A 6,053-nucleotide genomic window follows, 5' to 3' on the forward strand; every position below is an offset into this window, starting at 1 on the left:
TTCTGTGACTCATATGTTACTAGGGATTCTTATGTTTATTTAAGTTTTTTCTGTGACTCATATGTTACTAGGGGTTCTTATGTTTATTTAAGTTTTTTCTGTGACTCATATGTTACTAGGGATTCTTATGTTTATTTAAGTTTTTTCTGTGACTCATATGTTACTAGGGGTTCTTATGTTTATTTAAGTTTTTTCTGTGACTCATATGTTACTAGGGGTTCTGTAAAGCTGTAAATAACAAATCACTGGATCCACATGCAACCGGGTGCCTAAGTAGCTTAAAAAACAACAATAGTTTAGCTGCTTCAGAATTTTCGCGAAGAGCCACACATATGACTAGGGTTATTTTCGTTTAACCGTCTCTAACCTTGAACCGATAGACTAAATGAATTTGGTTAATCGATAACATCCATCAGTAATCCTAAGGTTAAAGTATTTCAACTAACTAAATAAGTACAATAGGCGACATACTTTCGTAAACATTATAATTAGAGGTATTTCATTAGGTTAATTGCCCTGGAAATAAATGACACGGTGTAGAACCCTTCTGTCCATTTTGCTACCTTCCACGATCGCTCAGCGATAACTTTGAGGGCTTATAACGTTAAAAAAGCTGGGTTCAATCCGTACAGCGAACAACGCGCAGATAGCTACTTAGCAGCTTTGTGCATAAATAAATAAATACTGATTTTTTTTCATTTTTTTTTAGCGAGTTTTGATTAAATCAATAAATCTGGAGACAAGAAGTCTGTGACGTCATAAACAGTATTACATTATGTTTCTCGACAAAATGATAAATACAGAGTCATCTCTCTTCAAACGAGCGTGCATTACGTTCACAGTGAAGCAACATTTTGCGCATAGCTTGTTCAGGGATCAGAAATGCGTTACATTACGAAGTCTAGTCTAACAACCGAGTATCAGCAGAAAGGCAGATAAACAGAACACACAGAAATATTTTAAGTAAGTAAAAAAACTTTCGTAATCAAACGAGTCGATTTGAAAATAAGTTTTTAACTATACGAATACGAACTTTGTCAAATTCTCGTGTATTTTATTATACATATTAACCTATAAAGAATGACTAAATACACACTGACTAAAAAACGTTGTAAGAATTCGCAAAGAGTAAACGTATACTATTTGTAACTTCTCAATGTATGGTATTTACATAAGTTATTTGATCATCACAGTACAGTGAACCAACCTTAGAAATTTTAAATAAGTTCGGTATATGGAATAGAAATAGTAGATAACTTTTCAAGAACACCTGGTCTCATATCTATGTATGTGCGGCATAACAACGTGATAAAGATATAATAATAGCGTGCTGATCTGTGTTGGAGAGTTTGCTTACACTCTTTTTTTTTAACCTTCTTTTAATAATTATGGGGGGAGAGGAGGTTAGTTATATGTAGGTTCCCTCGTCGGATGAAACTACTGCAAAAAAACAGTCTTTTAAAGTAACAAGCAAACGAAATTCTAAATATTAAAGTTATTTAAATTTGTATATTGAGTAGTATTAAAATCTTGAAGTAGGGTAGGGGTCGCTGCGGTTCCAGTTCTTTAGGTTATTTGACTGAAACTCGTGAGACGTGTTTCTGTAAACGTTTAAAATTGCGACCTTATGTCAGTCTGTGAAGATGAGTAGTCATTTCTTTGAAGCTTTACAAAGTTTCATAAATTGGTGGATGTTAAATAGGCTCTAAATAGGTTCTAACTTGACAGTACATTTAAAAGATTAATGCTGGTAAAATATCATATATATGTTGATTCATATTCGTATGAGACGTTGACTACTCTTAAAAAGTAATCAGCTCCATTTACGTTGTAGTACATCATTACGCAACGTCGCGAAACGTCATTTAGGATTCGAAACGAGTATTAATATTACTAGATGTACTTCCACAGTATCCTCAAAAGTGCTCTGTTTCAAGAGTGAATACAACCAAAATTAAGAGTACCAAATATTTTTAATTCTTACTTTTGAAGTTCATATGTCATGCTGTGTTGTAGCCTACATACTGAATAATTTTTCTCATGATTCATGGCATGCGCACGTTTTATTGACGTCACGACTGTAAAAATTGAAACGTTAAGCGTCCCTTATGTGAAGTCATTTTAGTGTCTACTGACCGACTGACAGACAACACACTATTGTATAATGGTGCGAGTGGTTAAACTAGGTGACCCTTCCTTGCGGCCTTCGGCCCCCTTTCGGGGAAATTATTCATAGCCAGTGTGGAAAGAGAGAAAGTTTATGGGCTTACTAAAATGGTACTATTATTAACCACTAAATTAAATAAAGCAACTACTGTACATAAACCAATCAAGTGTCATGATGCACATGAACTTTAGCACTGTGTAGGGGTCAAATGTTTTTATCCTATACATTGTGCATAACATTAAAAGCAGTGGGTAACTTTGGCTTCAAAGGTTTGGGGGACAGTTTCTGTAGCTAGGATATGCATGAGGGTATTCTATGGGAAAAATTCTATCCTTTAATAAGTTTGGGGGCTTGTCCCCCATGAAAATTACGCCTTTAGTTAAGAGTATTACTAACTTCTCTCGACCCTTACTATAAATGAGATGGTTTGGATTATGTGCCTGCAACAAAATAAAGTAACATTAGACTAATTATTTGTACTGTTCTCTCACTCTGAAATATAATTTTTTACATTTAAAATGCACCAAAAACGTCGGCAGCCGGGGGTTTCTCCCCAGACTTCACTGGGGGAGCTTAAAGCACGCTCGTAATCGAGGAGACGCTCATGGACTAAACTCTCTCTGAAGTACCAGTGCCCGCTGACTGCCTAGGGCCTAAAAAAATGTTAACCGTTTTCTACGTGTAACCAATTTGTAACAACAAATATCATTTCTATTACTATAGGCTAGGAATACAGGAAAAGTATTTGGTAACATCAAAATGCACCAAAGTTCCGGGGATTTCGCACTTCCGCGCATTCCTAACGCCACCATTTCTTGTATGATTGTATAATAAGATATGACCGTCATTCTTAATGCACACCAATTGGCCCAAAGGGCGGAGCGTGTTTTTGTAGCAAGGGACCGTAAACCACGAAAACTCTGATTTATAGCTATTCCGTGAACCATGTCCGATCCTTGACGTATTGGAAAACAAACAGAAAACTATTTCTGCTAGCTTTATGGCACACATGAAGTTCCCCCTCTTCCCCCCAAAAAAATAAATAAATAAAGCGAAACAAGGTATTTAGACATTAATAAATGTAAGTTGTTGCGTAGCCTTAGTTTTACTTTTATTTTGATATGAGAACTATTATAAATTAAACTAAATATAAAAAAAAATAGTATAGTAATTTATTACTTTAATAACTGTTGAATAAAGGGATTTGTCTGTTTTTTGCAGCTCATATCCCAGATATTGACGACCAGGCAGCGAGAAGCGCGGGCCACGTAGTCTTCTGAGAGACACACTACTGACAGGGAGTGAACGCGCTCACTGTTCTCGAACTTTGGAGGTGTTGTTTTCGTCTTACCGCACGAGCTGCTGGGATTGGTCTTAGGGGAATCGTGCTAGCGTTGCAGTCGATCAAATGAAATGTAAAGTAATGCTTATTTGAACGGTAGACGAATCCGACGAATAGAGCTAGGATGATGCTGTGAAGGCATCTTCGACTTCGGTAACATTTAGTGCAACAAATGATGAAGCTTAGGCTTTTATTAAGGAAGTGTAAGCTCCACGATTTCAGCAATCACGCGTAACTAATCAGTAATAGAAGTCTGAGACATCTGGTGAGGGGAAATAGACATCGCTGTTCTTTTTTGGACGATTGGACTGTGACTAAGTGATGCTAATGTTATGAAACTGGACATCAGTTACCCACGCTTAGCAGTTTGGTACAGTAGTATACTTGAGATGCTTTAAATAAAAAGGTTTGTATAACTGATTGAACAAAGTTCGATTAATAATTAAAAAAAACAAAAACAATTTTCAAGTAAAAAGAGATATCGCAAAAATAAACAACAAACCCAGTTTCCATCTTTAAAACCTTTATCGTTAAAAGCGTTTAGACATTAGCGATGTGGACGATTGTTTAAGTACAAAAAAATACAGAACCAATCCTGTCGTAGAAACGATGATTTTAATGACTGAGTCCACGTGAAATGGTAATATCGTTCCAAAGTTTCTTTTTGTCAAGATGGGCAGTGGTCAGTCCACGAGTAAAAAGAAGCATAAAGAACAGGATCGAAGATCGGAAAATAGGGAAGGTGAGGAGGTTGTAATAAAGAAAATAGATGTCGCTCTTTATGTTAAAGGCTAATTTAAAATCATTTCTAAAGTTTTTAAAAGTACAGTGACAATTATAAAACTCGTTTCTCAATTTGCTTCTGATGCTGTTGTGGTTGTTTGAAGTTAAGCACAATGGGCTATATGTGCTCTGCCCACCACGGGTATCAAAACCCGGTTTGTAGCGTCGTAAGTCCGCAGACATACCGCTGTGCCACTGGGGTCGCTTCCCTGGTAGCTCAGTGTTAAGTCTGAGGGCTTATAATGCTTAAAATCAGGTTTCGATACCCGCGGTAGTCAGAGCACAGCTATCCTAGTGTTAAAGAACAAAACAACCTGATAAAATTTTGTTCTACTGTTTTCTCTAGATAGGATCATTTTAAATATGACGTTTTCTTTGTAATAATAATAATCCTGATTTTAATTATTTACTCACACAATGGTATTTAATTGTGACCAATCATTATAATCAGTATAAAAAAATTAACTAACGCGATAATGTGTAGTAAAAGTGTAGCCTCCAGTGTAATTACTAACAAAAAATTAACAACAGAGTTCTACCCATCCTAAACAATGGTTCTCCAAAATGTAACACCGTAAACACATCTCGTACTTAGTGCTTTTAAAAAACACTTTGGCTTGATATCGAATAACTAATTTTATTTAGTGTCGTAACTAAGAGCCCCTATTTCCTAAATTAATTGGTCTTAATTGAATTTGATTTGAGAAAAAATCAGTCAGAGTTGAAAAACAAAAGTGTCACGTTCAGCCTGACACGCGCTGGTCACATATTATTGTTCACAAGACACAAGTTTTCAAAATCCATTTGTTATCACGACAATTTTGAAATTTTCATCATTATTTTATTGTATCGTATCAGGTACTATATGTTGAGGAGTCATCCTAAACAATCAAATATACGTACTTAAACATGTGAAATATGACCAATCTCTGTATATCTTCTTACCCACAAAATGTTAATGTATATGAAAAGAAACACAAGCTAAATGATACTTATATATATAATAACACATACAGAATCTGTGGGTCAAATGGCATACTCTCTAAATTAATGCACAAAACGGGGTCACCTGAGAAAAGTAGTCCATATTACTTGATACATATTAATTACCCGAAACTGCCAATACATAATAGCAACAAATAAATTGCCCGCAACGGCCATTGTTTTCTTTTTAATAATCCAAATGAAATAGTTTGATATGAAAAATAACTTACAATAAAGATCATAAGAGGAACAAGAAAAACGTAGATAAAAATAATAGCAAACTTTGTCGTTCATTCTGTTCTATCATTACGTTCTTGTTTAAAATATTTTACAGTATTATCATTTATAATAACTTGGATTATCTTGTTTTTAGTGGATTTTGAAGATTTTCTAATCCTCAGAGCCATTGGAAAAGGAAGTTTTGGGAAGGTAAGACAATAAAACAATAATATGTATAAGTTTTGGGTAGGTAAGACAATAAAACAATGATATGTGTAAGTTTTGGGAAGGTAAGACAATAAAACAATGATATGTATAAGTTTTGGGAAGGTAAGACAATAAAACAATGATATGTGTAAGTTTTGGGTAGGTAAGACAATAAAACAATGATATGTATAAGTTTTTACTATTCCTACATTATCTTTAGAGGAGATCTGGCGAATATCTGTGTAAGAATGTGTCAGGACCTTCTCTAAAAATTATGTAGGAATAATAATCCTACAAACAGGTCACATAATCTAGTTAAAAAGGTATAAATATAAAACTATAATGTCTTGC

The 6,053-nt window shown here is 34.7% G+C and overlaps 1 long non-coding RNA gene across 1 annotated transcript; it reads left to right on the forward strand.

Moving 5' to 3' along the window:
* The first annotated feature begins 835 nt into the window (after nt 1–835).
* On the forward strand, nt 836–5,710 carry LOC111083422. The gene is made up of 3 exons (XR_002609024.1): nt 836–963; nt 3,389–4,251; nt 5,650–5,710. It is a non-coding gene; the product is annotated as an uncharacterized LOC111083422 (long non-coding RNA).
* The last annotated feature ends 343 nt before the right edge of the window (nt 5,711–6,053 follow it).

Source organism: Limulus polyphemus, unplaced genomic scaffold (genome assembly GCF_000517525.1).
Source record: "Limulus polyphemus unplaced genomic scaffold, Limulus_polyphemus-2.1.2 Scaffold9449, whole genome shotgun sequence".
NCBI classification, from domain to species: Eukaryota; Metazoa; Arthropoda; class Merostomata; order Xiphosura; family Limulidae; genus Limulus; species Limulus polyphemus.